This window comes from Sorex fumeus, unplaced genomic scaffold (assembly GCF_029834395.1).
Source record: "Sorex fumeus unplaced genomic scaffold, SorFum_2.1 ptg000122l, whole genome shotgun sequence".
NCBI lineage: Eukaryota > Metazoa > Chordata > Mammalia > Eulipotyphla > Soricidae > Sorex > Sorex fumeus.
This window is the reverse complement of record NW_026606179.1, coordinates 55638561-55659745: the sequence shown is the minus strand read 5'-3', so window position 1 is coordinate 55659745 and position 21185 is coordinate 55638561.

Here is a 21185-nt window from a genome sequence, read left to right as displayed (position 1 = left end):
GGATGGGGAGATGAGGGGTGGGAGGGATACTGGGACCCATGGTGGTGGAAAATGGGCACTTGTGGAGGGATGGGTGTTTGATTATTGTACAATTGAAACCCAAGCACAAAAATTTGTAAATCTACAACTGTACCTCATGGTGTTTCACTAACAAAAATTTTTTAAAAAATGTAAACGATGAAGAATGGGCACTGGTGGAGGGATGGGTACTGGATCATTGTATAACTGAAACCCGAGCACAAAAATTTGTAAATCTACAACTGTACCTCACGGTGTTTCACTAATAAAAATTTAAAATAAAATAAAATCTCAGGGCTGACGAATGGAGACATTACTGGCGCCTGCTCAAGTAAATTCATGAACAACACGATGACAGTGATACAGAGACACAGTGATACTGAGGTTTGCTTGCAGGGCAAGGTCATACTTGGCCTTGCTTGGTAGCCACTCCCAGCCGTGCTTAGATCCTGCAGTGCCAGGGATGGCATGCCAGGCACAAGCAGAGCAAGTGCACTCCTGCCCTTTGAGGAATCTTATACTGAGAGGCCTGACTGAGAGAGAGAAGCTGACATGGAATGATCTCCCTCACATGCAGGATGAAAGAAAGCTTCCCAGCGAGATAAGATAATGAAAGACCATGGAAACAAAGAACATCAGAACTGGCCTTCAGGGGGAAACATGCCACCTGGAGGAAGGGGATTTGGGGGGAGAGGGCAGGGAGGGGGCAACGACTATGGTGGAGGAAGATCAACCAGGAAGAGATGGTGGTGCGGAAAGGTGGTGAAGTCTCATGTCGGAAACCCTATCAGCAATGGTACTTGAATCCACAGTGCAAAAACTTGTATTTACAAAGAGCCCCGCGTGGATGCTTAAATCATCCTCAACCCCAGAGAGGAACAGACAGAGAAGGGAAAATATCAAGGGGGGCAAAAGAGGAAAAGAAGTAGTGGGTGAAATGGGCATCAAGGCTTCAGTTACACCAGTGATATGTGATATATGACTATAAGACCCAGTTCCCGGAAGCACGGGGCCGCATTTGCGGCCGCACAGCATCTTATTATCTAGTTCTTACTCTGGAGAACCTGGCAGGCTACCAAAAGTATCCTTCCCACATGGCAGAATCTGACAAACTCCCCGAGGCGTATTTAATATGCCAAAAACCAGTAACAATGATGGGTCTCATTCCCTTGACCCTAAAAGAGCCTCGAATGTGGCACTTTCTAAAATCTCAGGTCTAGGACAAAGGACACATTACTGGTGCCTGTTCGAGGAAATTGATGAACAACAAGATGACAGTGATATGAGCGAGGGGTGTGGCCATACACCCAAAACACAGGTTCAACAGAACTGAAAACATGCGCACAACCACTGCAACTCTATAATGTGCCTGTCAAGTTGGCAGATGGGTTGAGAGGGGGCTGTGATGGGGAGGGAATCAGAGAACAATGGGGGAGGGAGCTGACACTGGGGGAGGGATTGGTGTTGAATTACTGTGTACCTAAAACGCAACTATCAGTAACTTTGTAAATCATGGCTTTTTCATAAAAATTAAATAAATAAAAATTTAAACATAAATAAAGAGCCCCTCAGAGAGGCAGACTGGTGGGTAGGAGGGAACTGGGGAGAGGAGGGAGGTTGGTGGGAGAAGTGGGCACTAGTGAAGGGATTGGTGTTTAAATAATGTATGCCTGAGAAGGAATCATCAATGACTTTGTAATCTCATGGTGACTTAAAAAAAATTTAATAAAATAGCATGTGCAATACTAGGGCTGGAGCGATAGCACAGCGTATAGGGCATTTGCCTTGCACACAGACAACATGGCTGACCCAAGTTTGATTCCTCCACCCCTCTTGGAGAACCCGGCAAACTACCGAGAGTATGTTGCCCACACGGCAAAGCCTGGCAAGCTACCCGTGACGTATTTGATATGCCAAACACCGTAACAATTGTCACAATGGATACATTACTGGGCCCGCTCGAGCAAATCGATGAACAACGGGAGGACAGTGACAGGACAGAGACAGTGCAATACTAAGAATAAATAAGTAAATAAAACCTTGAGAAAGATCTTCTTAATCACTTAATCACTTAACTTCCCGTTAGTCGTCGATTTGCTCGAGCGGGCGCCAGTAACGTCTCCATTTGTCCCTGTCGCGTGCTAGTGTAGCCCAATGGCATCTCTTCGCTCCGGGAACATGGAGGGCCTCAAACCGAACGTTCATGATCTTGACAAAGAAGTCTGACCATCTGGTAGGTGGGCGGCCACGCGGTCTCTTGACATCCCGTGGAATCCAATCAGTAACAGCTCTAGTCCAACGGTCGTCTTTAAATCTCATTACGTGACCAGCCCATCTGATTCAGGATTCAGCACCATCGACCATATCCACACGATAACCAAGCTCATTGAGGTTTCTCGGGAGTTCAAGATGCCGCTCTGCTTAACGTTCATTGATTTAAAGAAGGCCTTTGATTCTGTTGAGACGGAAGCGGTCATTGAAGCCCTAGCCAATCAGGGCATTCAAGCCCAATACATCAGGATCCTCCGTGAGCTGTATTGCGGATTCACTACCAGGATCTCACCATTCTACAAAGAAGTGATTGTTGATGTCAAGAGAGGGGTGCGGCAGGGTGATACCATTTCACCGAAACTCTTCAGTGCCACCCTCAAGAACATCATGCGACGACTGGAATGGGAAGGAATGGGAGTGAAGATAGATGGTCGGCAACTACACCACCTCCGCTTTGCTGATGACATTGTTTTAATAACACCAAACATCAGCCAAGCGGCACAAATGCTGGCCGACTTTGACCGTGAGTGTGGAAAGGTAGGACTACAGCTGAATCTTACGAAGACAATGTTTATGAGAAACAGCCTTGTTCCTGACGCCCCATTCGCTCTCAATGGAACGACCATCTCCGAATGCAACAGCTATGTGTACCTAGGTCGAGAGGTCAACATGAGAAATGACCTGGCACCCGAGCTGCTCAGGAGGAAGAGAGCGGCTTGGAACGCCTTCAAGAACGTCGAAGAAATAGCTAAGAGGACGAAGAACCTCCGGCTCCGGGCACATCTCTTTGATTCCACTGTTCTTCCTGCATTAACATATGCCTCAGAGACCTGGGCCCTACGCAAACAAGATGAGAACGCCATTCAGGTCTCCCAAAGAAGAATAGAAAGAGCTATGCTTGGAATATCACGTTTCACTCAAATGAGAGAACGAATCCGGAGTTCTGACATCCGTCGACGATCAAGGATCAGGGACGCTGTCTCATTTGCCAAGGTGTCGAAAATCAGATGGGCTGGAGAAAGATCTTAGACCACAAAAAAAACAAAATGCTAGAAAGAGGGTGGGAGGAAAAGGAGCCACATTAATTCACTGTTGGTGAGAATGAAAATAGATCCAAATTCTTGGAAAACTGCATGACGATCTGTCAAAAAATAATTAAATAGAACTGAATATGATCCAGGAATTCCACCCCTAGGAATCAATCCCCAAAATACAAAACTCTCATTTGAAAAGGTATATGCACACCTGTGGTCATCACTGTGCTATTTACAACAACAAGATGTACTGCCTATAAGGGGAGAAGGATGTGGTCAGACAGACAGAAAAGGAATACTAATTGGCTATTATAAAAGATGGAATCGTGCGTTCTGCTGCAACGAGGAATTGAAGGGGCCCCGCTAAGTAAATAAGTCCGAAGGAGAAGACCAAATACTGGCTGATGTCACTCATATGTGGTATATGAAGAAACAAAGCTGGGCTGTAGGGTGAGGCCACAGAGCATGTGTGAGGTCCTGAGCTCCTTCACCAGAAGAAAAAGGGGACAGCAGCTAAGCAAGGAAACAGAAAAAAGGGAAAAGCAGCAAAGCTTGTATGTTTATGGAAGTAATGTTCACAGTCTCAGCATGGTTGTAGCTGGACCTCCGGAACCAGCCACAACCATGCTGAGACCACTCTCCACACGCATGAAGGTACCGAGAGAGGAACAAAGGCGGGTCCCGGGGCTGAGATGTCCAAGCCTGCTCAGATCGGGGCTGACCATCCTCCACCCAGATCCTCCATCTTCCAGTAGGTGGGGGCCACACCCACCAACTGCCCCCCAGCGCCTTGTAATCCCATCAACGGCCAAGACCCAGAGACTATAAAACCCAGCTCCTGGAAGCGCGGCCGCATTGGCAGCCGTGCAACATATTATTTCATTCTTGCTTTTGAACAACCTGGCAGGCTACCGAATGTAGCCTGCCCACACGGCAGAGTCTGGCAAACTCCCCGTGGCGTACCCAATATGCCAAATACCAGTAACAATGATGGGTCTCATTCTCCTAACCCTGAAAGAGCCTTGAATGTGGCACTTTTTATAATCTCAGGGCTAGGACAAAGAAGACATTACTGGTGCCTGCTCGAGGCAATCGACGAACAACAGGATGATCGTGATGGTGATCATGTTCACAATAGCCAGAATCTGAAAAAAACCCAAGTGCCCAAGAACAGATGACTGGTTAAAGAAACCCTGGTACATCTACACAGTGGAATACTATGCAGCTGTTAAAAGAGATGAATCATTAAATTTGCATATAAGTGGATGGACATGGAGAGTTTCATACTAAGTGAAATTAGTCAGAAAGAGAGATACAGACATAGAATGACTGCACTCATTTGTGGAATATAAAGTAGCATAATATGAGACAAACACCTAAGGGCAATAGAGACAAGGGCCAGGAGGATCACATCATGGTTTGGAAACTGGCCCCACATGCTGGGGGAAATGCGTGCTGGGGGAGAAGGTAGTTGGGATGGAGAAGGAACCACTAAGTAAATGATGATTGGAGGGACTGCCCGGGATGGGAGATGTGTGCTGAAAATAGACCAAGGACCAAACAGGATGGCCTCTTAGTATCTGTATTGCAAATCATAATGCCCAAATTAGAGAGAAAGTAAGAAGGATTGTGCCTGCCACAGAGGCAGGGAGTGGGGTGGGGTGGGGGTGGCGGGTGGGACACTGGGAACAAAGGTGGTGGAAAACGGGCACTGGTGGGAGGGCTGGGTGCTCAAGCACTGTATGACTGAAATGCAATCAAACAAGTTCGTAACTGTATCTCACAGTGATCCAATGAAACTTATTTTAAAAAAGCAAGGGAACAGACAAAAGGGAAAATCAGCAAAGCAAGGGGACAAAGTCTACTGAAAACAAACCCTTCACCACCAGCCACAAAACTGAGGCTGTGAGGCTGAACTGACAAAACAGAGAGGGTCCCAGCAGTCATGGTGCAGGAGCAGAGCGTTTTTGCTGGCTTGATATTCCTGCTTGTGTCTATGTGGGGTGAGCAGATCGCAGCTATGACGGACACAGCCCCCAGAATGCCCCCAGAAGGGTACTGGGACCAAAGCACGGAGGAAATGAGGGGATGGAAGTGAAAACCAACCCCAGGACAACTGCCCAGCGACTAGGTGTTTAGTGGGGCTCCCCAGAGCTGCAGGCGAGCATGTGACAAACAGACGCAGAATGACAGCAGCCTCTCTGCATCATCACAGAACCCCAAAGGCCCTGATGGCAAAAAGGCTCTCATCTTCCACCAGGTCGAGCTCCCCGGCAAACCTCTCTGAGAGGAATCTGTCTCAGGCTGCAGCAATAGCACAGCGGGTAGGGCATTTGTCTTGCACAAGACCGACCCAGGTTTGATTCCCAGCATCCCAGCATCCCATATGGTCCTCTGAGCACCGTCAGGAGTAATTCCTGAGTGCCAAGCCAGGAGTAGCCCCTGTGCATAGCCAGGTGTGACTCAAAAAGTAAAAAAAAAAAAAAGGAGAGAGAGAGAGAAGAGCCTGTCTGGTCCAGTCTGAGAAGCATGTCCCAAGCACTTGATGGCCAAGGAAATGGCCCTTCACGGAAGAATGCCAGCATCTCCAACCTGGACAGGCCAGCACCATCCGGCAAAACCCCACCCCCTGTGACTTCCACTCAGGGGAGCGGCAGCCATGTACAGTCCACAGACACTGTACTCTCACTTTCTCTCCTGAAAAAAGCCTGTGGAAAATCGCACACCCTCATGCGTGGCAGCTCCAGCTTCAGCGTCAGCCCTCTTCTCGTTCCTGCTTCCCGGTTTAAGGAATTCTGTACCCAGACTCTACACACCTCTGAAAGGGATCCCAGCCCAAGTTCATCATCAGAAAAAAAGGAAAAGCTTTCAAGCTGGGAAGCTCTGTGTCTGAGCAGGGTGTGGAATGAGGCAGGAGAGCATCATTCCCCTGGGGATGACAAGAAAGAGAAGGAGAAGTTTCTGGAAAGCCATCCCAGAGCAGTGGTTGCCAAGCAGCCTGACTGGGCTCGGTTCTGGAGACGGCCCGGGGCGGCAGAGGTTTCCACGCTCTGTGGCAAAGTCCAACCTCACTGCACTTTGGGGATGAGCAAACTAGCCGGACAGGGACGCAGGGAAGAGTCGAGGACAAACCAGCAGCTTTAACAACAGCAACACTGGCTTGGAAAAGTGGACACTAGAATGGCTGAAATACACTGAGAAAATAGCTACAAATGGTCATTGCACCTTCACTCCTCCAAGCCCTAGAAATTTTTCTAATAAAATAGCAGCAATAGTTATGAGGACAAGGTGGGGAGGGGGAAGAATTTTTAGCCATTTCCTGGTTTCCAGATCCCAAGGGCCTGCTACCATTGAATCCATTAAGTGAATCATAACCAACTAAGCTGAAAAGCAAACCCCTCCAAGTTCAAATCCTCGGGAAATCAAAGAGATTTATTTGTCCCTCAGTTGTAGCAACAGCAGTGAAGAAAGTTGTGGGTTGAGCTAAAGGACACAACAAAGTAAGAGCTCTTAAATCACAGCTGAAATCAGACATAAACTCCGGACGGCTACAGCCCCTGTCCAGCCCCGAATATGGAAAGTGGCGCCCGAGATAACAGACCCTGTGTGAGCTGCTGACTGAAGCAGGTTCCCATACCTTCCGGAGGGAGGAAGAAAAGGAATGCACATCATAACTCACTTTTCGGTGATTGTTAATGACTGGAATGCCACAAACATCTATGTGTTTAAAAGCAGGTAAACTGACCCATAAGAAATAGGCAAAAAATTCAGCTGATGTAAACCTATCAACGATTGCTATCGGCCACTGCAGACAAATACCGGTTTTCTAAGTATGATTTTTAAAAACTAAAAGATAAACGACATGGATTCAAAGACAGTAGACCTAAAGAGGGATTTGTAAATTTTAAGTAAAATGCAAATGATCAAACTGGGGGGACCCCAAAAATTAACTGAATAGGACTTGAATCTGCAGTTCCTCTCTACCTGGGTCTCTGCAGGGGGAAGCCTGATTAGCACCATGCTGAAGTGGCGGGGTTCTGAGAGCACAGTCTTCCAAGGGACCAGAAGAAGTTGCCAGTTCCGTCTGTACAGCAGTCACGGAGGCCAGACTGGAGGAAGGAGACACAGACTTCACTTGCCCACAGAGGACTGTTTCAGAATTGGGAGACTATTACTAAACCCCTCCGACAAAAGAAGGAATGAGATGGAAAATGGACAAAGTGTCCTGCTACTTAGCGGTGATAAGAGTGGACCGTTAATATGCACTAGAAGGGCATTTGTCAAAGATATCCTATTTGGTGAAAGAAGCCAGACCTACAGGAATACTTCCTCATGGGCTGGAGACGTGGCTCATGCCCTGTGTTCAGTTGTGGGATGGGTATGCCCCTCCCAGCCCTCAGGCACTGCTGGATATGGTGCCTGTTTTTAAGATTTTATCATTTCATGTGGGGCCTGAGCGATAGCACAGCGGGTAGGGCCGTTTGCTTTGCACGCAGCCAACCTGGCCAACCCAGGTTTGATTCCTCCGCCCCTCTCGTAGAGCCCAGCAAGCTACTGAGAGTATCTCATCCGCACAGCAAAGCCTGGCAAGCTACCTGTAACAGATTCGATATGCCAAATACAGTAACAAGCGTCACAATGGAGACGTTACTGGGCCCGCTCGAGCAAATCGATGAACAACAGGAGTGACAGTGACAGTGATCATTTCATGTATATCAAGCTCATATTCTATCAAAACTGGTCATGGCAGAACTTCAGAAGTAAGTTTGCCTGTGAGAGACAGCAGTGCTCTGAGGGGCGGCCCACAGAACCACTACAAGTGATGGGAGTCACGATCTTCATCTTCATAAGTTCCTAAGTGTGCTCAAACTCACTGAACTTAAGATCTCTGCATTTTGCTATTTATAGTTGGGCAAAATAGAATGATTTAGAACACAAACATTCCTGAAACAGCCAGGGATGTAGCTCCATGTTAGAGTTGTAACACCTGTACATAATTCTGGTAGAGAACGTAGCAGGAGGAGGGGTTTAAGGCACCCGTGGGGCAGGAATATATGGGAAATCTCTGTACTTTTCTCTCAAGTTTTCTGTGCACCTATGACTGTTCCAAAATACATTCTTGGAGATATATGCATTTATATAATGTTACTCACAATTATTCATAGGACACTGTAGGTGGCTGTGCTCAGAGGTATTCCTATGATAATCTCAATGCCTTGGGAATGCATATTTTTATTTTGTATTTTTGCTCACATGCACTTTCTAATCTTGTACAATGCCCAAGTACTGCTTCTATAATAACGATGTTAATAAAAGTTTAGATGAACAACTTGCATTTTGTTTGTGAAAAGTGCTGAAAAATCTCTTCTAAAAATCTGTCCCCCAAACTGCCACTTTTCACTCAGCGTGAATTCAATTAAGACGTATTGTGTGCAGTAGTTAATAGGAGATGCTTTTAAAAGCTGAACAACAGGTAACCTTTATTAAACACTTATGGTGTGCTCATTGCTGTGTTTCAAAATGCATTTAATTGCTACAGCAACCATGTAAGAAAGGAGCTATTACTTTCCCCCATCTGTGGATGCTCAACTCAGCCACCGAACAAATCAAAAAAAAAAAAAAATCTCTGCTCATCCACACTTCTGACTACATAATCACTCAAGGTGCTCATGTTAATGGAGGAATATCTCCCCCAGATCCCAAGGCAGCCGGTGGCAGAACAAGGATATGAAAATAGATGTGTCTGCTATTGACCAACAAATACCACAGAGGCTAAACGCAACACCCCCCCCCCCCACACACACACACATACACCGCCCCCGCCGGCCAACTCTGCCAACAGGATGCAGGATTTTCATGTGAAACCTGATCAAAAACTTTAACACCATGCTTCCACTGCACGACTTCGAAAATGCCCAGATAAGAGCAGTGAAATTTATGAAGGGTTATTTGAAGGAAATGAGGCCATCCATTTCTTTATAATCTGGCACTCAAGCCTGATCATCAGAACATTGCGGGTTTGGAACATATTATCTTGGTCTGCTGCAAAATTGCTTTCCCTGAGTTCTCTTCTCGGTGCTTATGGAGAGATGAGGCAAGAAAACATTCCAGGACTCCCATAAATGTGTCGCAACAGAGAAGTCATGAGTGGACTTTTTTACCTCGGCTCTCACTGGCCCATGGCCAAATGAGACACTACATGGAAGTTTCTGGTCCTTGTGAAATTTCCTTAGCAAGTGTTTTTCTTTCTATTTTAATGGAATAAAAAAAATCATTTAAATAGTGTGTACTTTGAGTCCGTTGCTGCTCTAAATGGCATGCCCCCAGCACATTTGATTTGATCTTCCTAATAGGGAATACAAAGATGTTACTTCTTTCATGAGGAAACTGAGGCACAAGGGGATTATGTAATCTGCCCCAGGTCACAGTTAATAATTTTTTTTTCTTACAAATTGAAAACAAAATCTTTCTTTCCCTCTAGACTTTTCAGGTGGTTCCGAGGCACAATTTTTGCCCAACTGTAATAACTCTATATAATATTTTCATATGTATGTTTGTATGCATATATACATCATTCAATTTGTTTCCCTTTGCAGTTCTTATATTGCGTCATATTTGTCATTTTCTTTATTCCTGGTTGGAGGTAGAAAGACAGAGAGACAGAGAGAGAAATGAACATATATCTCTTTCTACATATATCCATATAGAGGGCCAGAGCATTTATACAGTGAGTAAGGTGCTACATTGCACACAATCAACCAAGGTTATATCCCCAGCACAAATACGATTCCCTGAACCTCACCAGGAGTGATCCCTGAGCACAGAGCCAGGAGTTAAGTCTTCAGCATTGCCAGATGAGGCCCAGAAAACAAAGTAAAATTTAAACATATATGCATATATATGTATATATGGAAAAAAATAAGATGAAACCAAGGACCGAGACCTAGACGAAACTATAATTATGAACACAGGGCAGTGCTCATAGGCTAACACAAGTACTTTGAAACATTAAATCAAGGAAAAATAATGATTTCTATTTTGGATTAGTCTTAATGGAAGTTCAAAATAAATCAAATTTTGGAGCAAAGACACGAAGTAAATTCAAATAAGAGACTAAACATGTTTAGACAGAAATAAAGAGAGTGTTAATATTTTCTTTTTTTAATCTGCTGAGCCAATATAATGGGATTAGAAGACAAGGCAAAAAGTGTCTACAGGAACCAGCACTACACTGCGCAGAGCTTTTCTGAAGTGATTTTTCTCTTCTCGAGCCCATAAAAGCAATAAATTTAACAAGGTACGGGGAAACATTCAGTAGCCCAAGTGGATAAACCACTTGCTAGAACGCAGGAACACTAGAAAGTGCCTGTTCGTACCTTCAGTCTCAGAAAATGTCCTTCAGCAACAAAAGACTCATTTGTAATCACTCCCAAGACATTTCAATTCAGCACTGAGGTGAGAGTTTAGGTCTTCGGCGGACCCAAAGCTATAACACACAGCAAAGTACTTTTCAACATTTCTATCATATTCTTTTGCCAGGGAAGTGATGGGCATAACAGCATCCGCAGGCAATGGTTAGCTTCCGGGAAAAGGCACACCATTTACGTGGCTGATAGTTGTCTATCCTGATGCTGCTGCATCGATCATTCTTCTAGAAATGATGCTAAAGATACCACCATAAGATCACATCAATTTCCTTTGTTTTTCTTTTTTTTGTTTACCCAAGGATAATAAACCTCTTTATAATTTGAAGATATTACTTGCTGTATTTGTTTACATCGAACAAGTCTATATATTGTAGAAATGATCCTATGTCTACGTCTCTGAGTATCACAATCACCCCCAGTACTAATGTGCCCACTATCATCCACCTCTATCTCCCAGCCCCTTCTTGTCGGGTGGATCCTCCCAACACCCTTTATTTGGTGCTCCCTTCTCTGTCTGAGCTTCCTCTTCCCCTAGCACGTGTGGCTGGCCTCCAAGTCATGGAGCAAAGTTGAAGTTCCTTTTTTTATACTTTTTCTTACAGTTTACTTTTTTTATGATTTTGTTTGTCTGAGTGTTATTCTTCCCTGAAACAACAACGATCTCTGCCCCACGGGCACGGGTCGGGCATTTAAGAGCCATCAGGGCGTCCACTGCTAGAAGACTCCCGTGACAGGATAAGGGGGTCACAGCCGCGAATCCCAGATAAATTCGCGTCCCCCGCAGAAGAAAAACTGTGCATCTGTTGGGCACTCATCTAAATCATTCCACTGGCCCCTGATTACTGAAGATCACATCAATTTAAGAACTGGTTTCTCTAGTCAAAAGAATCACATTTGCAAAGCTGCTTCCCCACCTGGCTATGGGAGGGTAAGAAAATAAGTGTAAGTCTTCAGTTTGCTGCCACGGCCAACCCAGACAGCAACCCAGACTGCATGCCAGAGATCAGAGATCAAGGGATCTACAGGGTTGATTTCTTCCCAGGGCCTCTCGACGTGGCAGGCAGACGACCATCTTCTCCCGGTGTCTTTACACCTTCTTCCCTCTGAGTGCCTCTGTCCTTATCTCTTCTTCAGAGGACACTAGGACTGACACTGACGCGAATGGCCTCATTAAAGACCCTATCTCCCTAGTTACATTCTGAGCTTCTGGGGGTTAGGACTTCAGTGGATGAATTTGGGGGGGGGGAATGCAGTGCCTAATAATGTATATGAAAACCTATGTCTCCTCTCATTTCTCTGCCGCGCTGTGAGCAGAAGCAGCAATTTAGGGTAAGACATGAAATGGAGCAGTCCGCTTTCTCAGATGCCACAGGAATGACCTGAAAAGCTGAATCATTTCTGCCTAAAATCACTGAACAGACAAGGAGAGAAAGCCTTCAGACATAATACGAACTGGGATTCCCAAACTCTGTGAGTGTGTGTGTGTGTGTGTGTGTGTGTGCGCGCGCGCGTGTGTGTGTGTGAACTCTTATGTAACATTAAGTGACAATTGAGAAAAATACCCCAAATAAGAATCAGAATCATTTTCATTTCTGAGACCCTGGCTAGACACTGCAAACACAACCGGAACTGAAACGTGAATGAGGGAGCCACTTCCTGAGAAAACGTAAAACCAAGCGAGAACACCCTCATCAAATCAAAGAGTCAAAATGAGATTGAAAAAGGGCAAACTACACATAGATCAGTGCAGCCTTCCTAATATTCCGAGAAGGCGCGTGGATGCTGTTGATGCTGTCGATAAACAAAACAAAAGCAGGTTCATTAGCCTCCCTGAAACTGTGTTCTCTGAGCAGTCCAGAATTTCTCACTGTGTGCACAGTTTGATCCAAAGGAGCTCGGCCTCCTGAAGCATGAGCCACCACGGCAGGCCCCTAACGCCTGGGTTTTCTTCGGAGGCTTTGCAAAGCAGGTCAGAGTTTGTGGAGACTTACACTCACCAAATCCAGGGGCCTCTTGCTGACCCGTGCAATGTTAGCAGATATTCTGGACAGGGCTTGAAATTTTAAAATTTTGGAGAAGCAAACTCTTCTCTGCCTGTCCGCTGCTATTTTTGCTGCTGCTGTTTGATTCAACAGGCTTCTTGAGTCTTGTTGCTAAAATTTAATTTAAGTATGAATAACCCTCCCCTTGTATGCAGGCTTCTGAATAAATTTCCTGATCCTAGAAGCACCAAAGATGGTCCTTAGAAAAGACCTCCAAAAATGTGGGTGTAGTCCAACTGCCTTGTTTCACAGGTTAAGAAATAGCAATGCAAGATTGACACCACTTACCCAGGAAGACTGCCAAGATCATCACATAAAATTCTTTCTTCTATGATACTGAACTTCCGAATGAACGTGCATCTCTGGATGTGGACAGAGGCCCACAGATAACCACTGGGATTATATGTATTGTCACATCAGAATGGAACATTTGACATAAATGACACCTTTTGTCTTCATACATATGCCCCAAATGCTATGGAAAATTTTGGATTTGGCTTCAAATCTTCGAGGTATTCAAATGAAAATAAAAAGATATCTTCTATTGGTCCAGGGTAAAACCACCATTTAAATTAGTTACAGGTATCTGCTGGGGCAGAGACAAATGTAGTACTGACAACTGAAATATGGTCCAAATTAAGCCATGCCATAAGTATAAACACAATGCATTTCTTTTTTTTTTAAACACAATGCATTTCTAATACTTAATCTAACAACAAAACGATGTGGATCAAATGTACTACTAATGAGCTAAATAATATTTTGTATATGCAATTAAACAAATTAGAATTCAATAAAATCTTCAAAACTGGACATTTTTTTATTTTATTTTATTTATTTATTTTTTTTTTATTAGTGAAAAACCATGAGGTACAGTTATAGGCTTACAAATTTTGTGCTTGGGTTCCAGTTACACAACGATCAAGTGCCCATCCCTCCACCAGTGCCCGTCATCCATCCCCATGGGTCCAGCATCCCCCCCCCCCCACCCTTATCCCCACCCCCCCGTCCCATCCTGCCTCTGTGGCAGGGTATTCCCCCTTGTTCTCTCTCTCTCTTCTTTTGGGTACTGTGTTTTGCAAGAGAGGCTTTGAATGGCAATCATGTTTGGTCTATCAACTACTTTTAGCATGCTTCTCCCACCCTGGGAGGGCCCTCACAACACCCTTCATTTGGTACTCTCTTCTCTATCTGAGCTTCCTTTTCACCTAGAGCCTGTGGCTGGCCTTCCATTCATGGAGCAAAATTCCTGGTACTAATCTCAGCCATTCCTGTGTGTCACTCTCCCTTTTTGTTGCTTTATGTTCCCCAGATGAATGCAATCTTTCTGTGTCTATCCCGCTCTTTCTGACTCATTTCGCTTAACATGATACTTTCCATGTAGTACCACTTGTATGTAAATTTCATAACTTCATCTTTTCTGACAGCTACATAGTACTCCATTGTGTAAATGTACCAAAGTTTCTTTAACCAGTCATCTGTTCTTGGGCACTCAGGTTTTTTCCAGATTCTGGCTATTGTAAAGAGTGCTGCAATGAACAAACAATTGCAGATGTCACTTCGACTATACCTTTTTGCCTCTCTGGGATATATTCCCAGGAGTGCTATAGCTGGGTCAAATGGCAGATCAAATTCTAATTTTTTGAGAGTCGTCCATACTGTTTTCCAAAAGGGTTGGACCAGCCGGCATTCCCACTAGCAGTGAAGGAGGGTCCCTTTCTCGCCACATCCGCGCCAGCACCGGTTGCTTTTGTTCTTGTGGATGTGGGCCAGTCTCTGTGGTGTGAAATGATATCTCATTGTGGTTTTGATTTGCATCTCTCTGATGATTAGTGATGTAGAGCATTTTCTCATGTGCCTTTTTGCCATTCGAATTTCTTCTTTGCGAAAGTTTCTGTTCATTTCCTCACCCCATTTTTTGATGGGGTTGGGTGATTTCTTCTTGTGGAGTTTAACCAGTACCTTGTATATCCTTGATATCAACCCCTTGTCGGATGTGTACTTGGTGAATATCCTTTCCCATTCTGTAGGCTGTCTTTGTATTTTGGTCAATGTTTCTTTTGAGGTGCAGAAGCTTCTTAGTTTTTTGGTTTTTTTTTTTTTCTTTTTTTTATTAGTGAAAAACCATGAGGTACAAGAAGCTTCTTAGTTTAAGATAGTCCCATTTGTCTATCTCTGTTTTCACTTGCTCGGCCAGTGGCGTGACATCTTTGAAGATACCATTAGCTTCAATATCATGGAGAGTTTTGCCGACTTTGTCTTCAATAAACATTATGGATTCTGGTCTGATGTTGAGGTCATAAATCCATTTTGATCTTACTTTTGTGCATGGTGTTAGGCAGAGATCTGAGCCCACTTTTTTGCATGTAGCCGAAAACTGGACATTTTTTAAATCCCAGCTTTCCATAGACTAACACAATCTGATTTAATGCTTTTTTATTTTGTAAAGTTTTTTATTTCATTGCATTTAATATTCAAGCACCAATCCCACCACCATTACACCTTCCTACCATCATATTTCAGATGTTTCCATCCCGAACCATAACCCCTATCCCAAAACAGAACCGAAATAATATGTTTTATATTGTTCGTTATGAAAAACCACTGAAAATGCTACCAACAGCTTCTCCCTAGCCACAACAGCCCCCTTCCTCCCTCTGCCACCTGCTCATTGGTGCACATAGGCACATTGCTTCACCCTCTTCTTAACCACTGAATCTCCTAATAAACTGTCACAGGACCAGATTCTGTGACCAGTGTGGTGGCTTTGTATAAACCATGCTGTGCGCTTAACCCTAGAAAACATCTACTGCCCTTGACCGAGGAATCAGAAGCACAAACCAGAAGCACAGTTTGAAGGGTAGAGGAATCAAGTATGGGAGAGGAGACCATTTGATGACTGAATATTTTTCCTGTATTCCCCCCTGACTCTATGTCAAAGCTCCCAGTGCCAGTTTATTATGGTGGGGTGGTAGTTAGGGTCACATGCAGCAGCGCTAAGGGCCAGCTCTTGGCTCTGTGTCCCTGGGCTACTTCTTGCGCTTGTGGGACTACATGTCAGGGATCCACCCTGGCCTTTCTCTCTCCAAGCATGTTCTCCAGCTCTTCGTGCTCTCTCCCAGGCCCAACCTGGGTAAATAAAAGTCTGTATCTCTACCACAGCAAACCGAAAGTGTAGGAATCATTCCGTATAAATTAGTTCCTTCATGTCTATAAAAACTGCTTAACAAATGTCTCCTCCAGACTCCGGCATCAGCGCTGAGTCTGTCACCTAGAAAAGTTAAATCAATGAATGAACAGAGACAACATCCATTCATTTCTGCAGTGGTGTTTTTGGCTAACTAAAATCAGGGGAGGAGAACTAACACTGTTTCTCTGCACCAACGGGGAAGATAAGAGATCAACTGGAAGGCATTAAGGAAGGGTACAGTGTGTGGCACACAGCTTGGTACTCACCCATCAACGGAACCAAAAGAGAACTACCTATGGCACTGGACAGCACCATTAATTAAAAATGCTGCAAGTGGCTTTCTGTCCAGCACCTGAGGGAGGCTGCAGTGGTAGCTGCTGCCCTCCGAGTTGGCGATGCTGCCCAAGGGCGACAACAAAAAGAAAATGCTGGAAAACCAGCCAGGACAGGCAAAGACCTGGTGAAAAAATCCAGGGGCAGAGCAAAAAAAAAAAAAAAAGTCCAAAGGACAAGCTCAATAACGTCGTCTCCTCTGACAACCTCTGCAAGGAAGCCCCCAACCATACATAAGCTTACCCCCAGCTGCCGTGTCTAAGAGGCGGAACATTGGGGTCCCAGGCCATGACGGCCCTTCAGGAGCACTTAGTAACTGGTTTCAAAGCACAGAGCTCAAGCAATCAATACCAGAAACAAGGGTGGGGCCACCCCAGCTGCGGGGACAGTGCATGAGCACATCCCAACCGCGCATTTTGAAAAATAAAACTGTATTAAGTCAAAAGTGCTAAAATGTTCCAAGTATACTAAGTATTCCAAATGAAAAAGGTCCTGAGAGTCAGCACCAGCACCAAAGAGAGCTGGGTTGCCCTTGAAAGGGGTTAACTAAATTGGTTGGGGGTAATTGTTTGAAAACAATATTCTTTGTTCCATAAACAGATATATGAAATATTTACCTCTTTGGGACCTATTTTATTTTCCACCTTCTCTGCCAACTAATTTTTTTTAGGTCCTCCCTCAGCGGTGCTCAGGGTTACTCCTGGCTCTGCTCTCAGGGATCACTCCCGGCAGTGCTCAGGGGACCATACTGGGTGCTGGGGGTCAGCCAACGGCAAGGCAAGCACTTTAACCCGCTCTCCTCTGCCAAGTAATTAAAGACATAAAACTTGCAGGTATTAGAGAACATTGTCACTTCAAGAGGAACCTTTGCGTATCTAGAAGAAGCATGCATTACCTATTCAGAAAATGACAACTACCCAGCACTCAAAGGGCTGCAATGGAAATTCATCATATGCACCAATCCAGAGCCAAGTCTCAGTGACCCTTGGCTAGCGCTACCAAATCTTGGTGTGATTCAACGGACTTCTTCCCATGAAGCTCCTTTACTACCTTCTTGGTATAGAAAAACAAAAGACTCAGCACAAGTCAGCGGAGCATAAGGATGTTCTCGACCAATCTTTCCAACCCGCATCTCTCAGTTTCATTCTTCCCAGAAGCTGGAGCCAGTGAGGAGTAGACACGGGAAACTGCTTTGATGATGAGAAGGGGTGGAGCAAAAGAAAGCAGAGGAAACCAGCGAAAAGCCTGGATAGGCTGAGCTCTCCTCCACAGGACCGCCAAGAAAACTTCAAGGAGACCAACGGAACGTCCCCGCTTGTTCAAGGAAATCTGTGTCGAGCAATAACGTGCCAAGACTAGCAGCGTCCGCCAGGCTCTGTCTTGACGGAAAGCAGCCCGGAAGAAGCCTGGTCGCAGCATGAATGATGTGGAGGGACTAACGTGGCAGCATCTGGCACTGTCACTCAAACACGCTCATGGTAGCAGGTTCTCGAGATGGAGATCTGAAAAGTGCATTTCCACGGTCACTGCATCATCACAGGCATATGCCAAAGTGTCAGGGGATTCTGGATCAAATCACACTGTATGCAGAGACATTGCCAATGTGACAGGATGATAATGAAAACTTTGCAAACTGTGTGTCCTGAGGCTCTGCTTTCTGAAACAGACTGCAATCCCAACTCTCCATTTGCTCGATTATTCAGAGTCTTTGCTTTGTAAGATTAATTATTAGACCCTTGGGTAATACCATAACGTCCTCAGGGAGCTCCGATGTGTATTTTCTCTTCCGCTAAACTGTATATGTCTAATAAGGTTTTTGTCATTTTGTAGCTTGATAATTCCCTACCTACCTACCAAATGACCATCTGTCACCACTTTTCCAGTGTGGAGATGTCCCTGCCTCTACAAGTACTATCAGTTAAAGGTTAATTATTTATATGAAAAATTTCAATGGAGTCCAAAGACATTAAAAAATAGTATGAATGAAAGCCCCACATAACTACCACATACCTTCTATAACACTTTGTTTAATTTTATTTCAGTTATAACCCACACATCCCTCCCACCAAAATATTTAAAAGCAAATCCCCAACATCAAATTATTTAATCTTAAATATTTCAATATATGGCTTTTAAAGTACATCGTCATTTTTTAAAAGCTACAGGGCCATTTTAAAACATGTTTACAATAATTACTTATCAAATATCAAATCAATATTCACATTTCTGATTGGTTCATAAACTTTACACTTGCTTAATCAGCAAGGAAACAAATCAGATATACATTGACATCTCTGTCATTTTACTAAAACACAGATTTTAGTCCATGTTTACCCCATTCTCTCCTTTTTTTATGGGAAACTTACTTGTTGACCATATCCATTTATTTTTCCTATAAAGCTCCCATTCATGGATTTAGCTGACTTTGTAAGTTATTTTCATGTTACTCACTCCCCTGTTCTTTAAAATTCACAGTTTTAGACCTATATCTTTGAAAAGACTCCTAGTAGAGTCTTTAGAAAGGGCTCATGGAGAAATGTTCCCAGAGTTCTCAAAAAAAAATTCATTTGATTGTCGGTTCCATTCTTAAATGTCCATTTATCTCAGTAAGGTGCCATTTTCTCATTTTTTTACCTTGAATGCCTTGATTATGTTACTCTACTAACATCTACCTTAAGATATCACTATAAAAAGTCTGTCAGAGAAGGAACCACTATGACAATGACAGTTGGAAATGATCACGCTGGACAAGAACTGAGTGCCGAAAGGAGGTAAAGGGATATACAGGATAACCTTTCAGTACCTGTACTGCAAACCATAAGGAACAAGAGAGAAATAGAGGGGGAGAGAAAGAGAGAGGGGGGGGGGGAAGTGCTGTAGAGCAACTTTGTACTATCACTTACTAGTGCCTGGATGTCCAAGGGACTATTTTCTTTGTCACAAAAGTCTAATGCATTAACTAGAACAGATCACATTGTTGATCCATGTGGATCAATATTCCTGTGTCTATAATATCTCCTTTCAACATGTAGATTCATGCATCATTTTATTTCAGAAAAAAAGTCCTTAAATCACGGTTTTCATCTAGTGTTGTGCTATCATACGATTATATTCTTAAGAACTTCAGAAGGGGCTGGAATGATAGAAGAGCGGGTAGGGCGTTTGCCTTGCATGCAGCCAACCCAGGTTCAATTCCCAGCATCCCATTTGGTCCCCTGAGCACTGCCAGGAGGATTCCTGAGTGGAAAGCCAGGAGTAACACCTGAGCGTGGCCAGGTGTGACCAAAAAAGAAAAGAACTTCAAGAATATGAAGATATCTCTCCCTATTTTCTACACCAAGCACTTCAGCAAATGCTGCTTAACCCTATTCTAGAATCACACGTCTGCCAGTGGACTGGAGAAAAAAAGGAAGATCGCAACCAGAGCTATGCAGAGAAGAGCACAGATGTTTAGCGGCCTGGAGTTTATGGAAGGTGAGTACAGATGTGGGATAGATTCAAATTGGAGAGAATCAAAGAGTCCTGTTCATAAAACAGATAAGATAAACATGTTCTGAGTTTTCCTTGAAAGCAAAGAATTCTGAGACATCAAGGAGTATTTTTAAAAGACATATTAGCATCAATGGTCAGAATAATCTGGAATGAAAGTAAATAGAAAAATCAAATTTTATATATATATATATATATATATATACTTTGGGCTGGAGCGATAGCACAGCGGTAGGGCGTTTGCCTAGCACGCAGTCAACATGGCCGACCCGAGTTCGATTCCTCCACCCCTCTCGGAGAGTCCAGCAAGCTACCGAGAGTATCTTGCCTGCACGGCAGAGCCTGGCAAGCTACCCGTGATGTACTCAATATGCCAAACACAGTAACAACAAGTCTCAGGATGGAGACGTTACTGGGCCCGCTCGAGCAAATCGATGAACAAAGGGAGGACTGTGATATATGTGATATATATGTGATATATATTTACTTTGTGCCTGAAAATCCTAAGATACATAGTTCATCATGTATCTCATTTTTAAAATGTGTTAATTACTCTTTCATTTTCCCAGTTTCCAGAGTAAGCACTCACACTGAGACCTAGAAAGTAATAATCTGGTATCTCAAACCACTAACAATTAACGATAATTCCATATTTGTTTTACTAACGATGGTTCATACTGGAGCTAACTAGATCAGAAATTAGATTAATAACAAAGACAGATGGACATGGGTAAATGGAATCCAGAAACAATGTAGATTTAGAATAGATTGGAACTTACTGAATTGAGAGGAAGGAAGAGGTACCTAGGATGATTAGATGGTTCCAGCTGAGTATCTCCAGTTGAAACTATCTTACACTGCAGTGAATCCTAATGCAAACCATGGGCTTTGGTTGAAAGTTATGTGCCATTTAAGGTTCACTGATTCTAATATATGTACTACAGATGAAGAACATATGCTTTCATATATAAGGGGTTACAAAGTATATGCTAACAGGCCAAATAAATAATAGAGGGGTTAAGGTGCTTGCCTTGCATCCTTCCAACCCCAGCTCAAATCCCTGCCACTGAATATGGTCCCCCAAGCATCGCCAGGGGTCATTCCTGAGCACAGATTCAGAAATCAGCACCATATGTAGTGCTCAAATCCCCCTACAAAGAAAATAAGTGAAGTTTTATTATAAGTAGATAGTTTTTCTACTTTCTGTTCAATTTTGCTAGAAAACCAAAACAGTTTTTAAATAATTAAAAAGGTAAAGGCCCTCCCGTTGATCGTCGATTTGCTCGAGCGGGCCCAGTAACGTCTCCATTGGAGACTTTGTTGTTACTGTGTCTGGCATATCGAATACTCTCGGTAGCTTGCCGGGCTCTCCGAGAGGGGC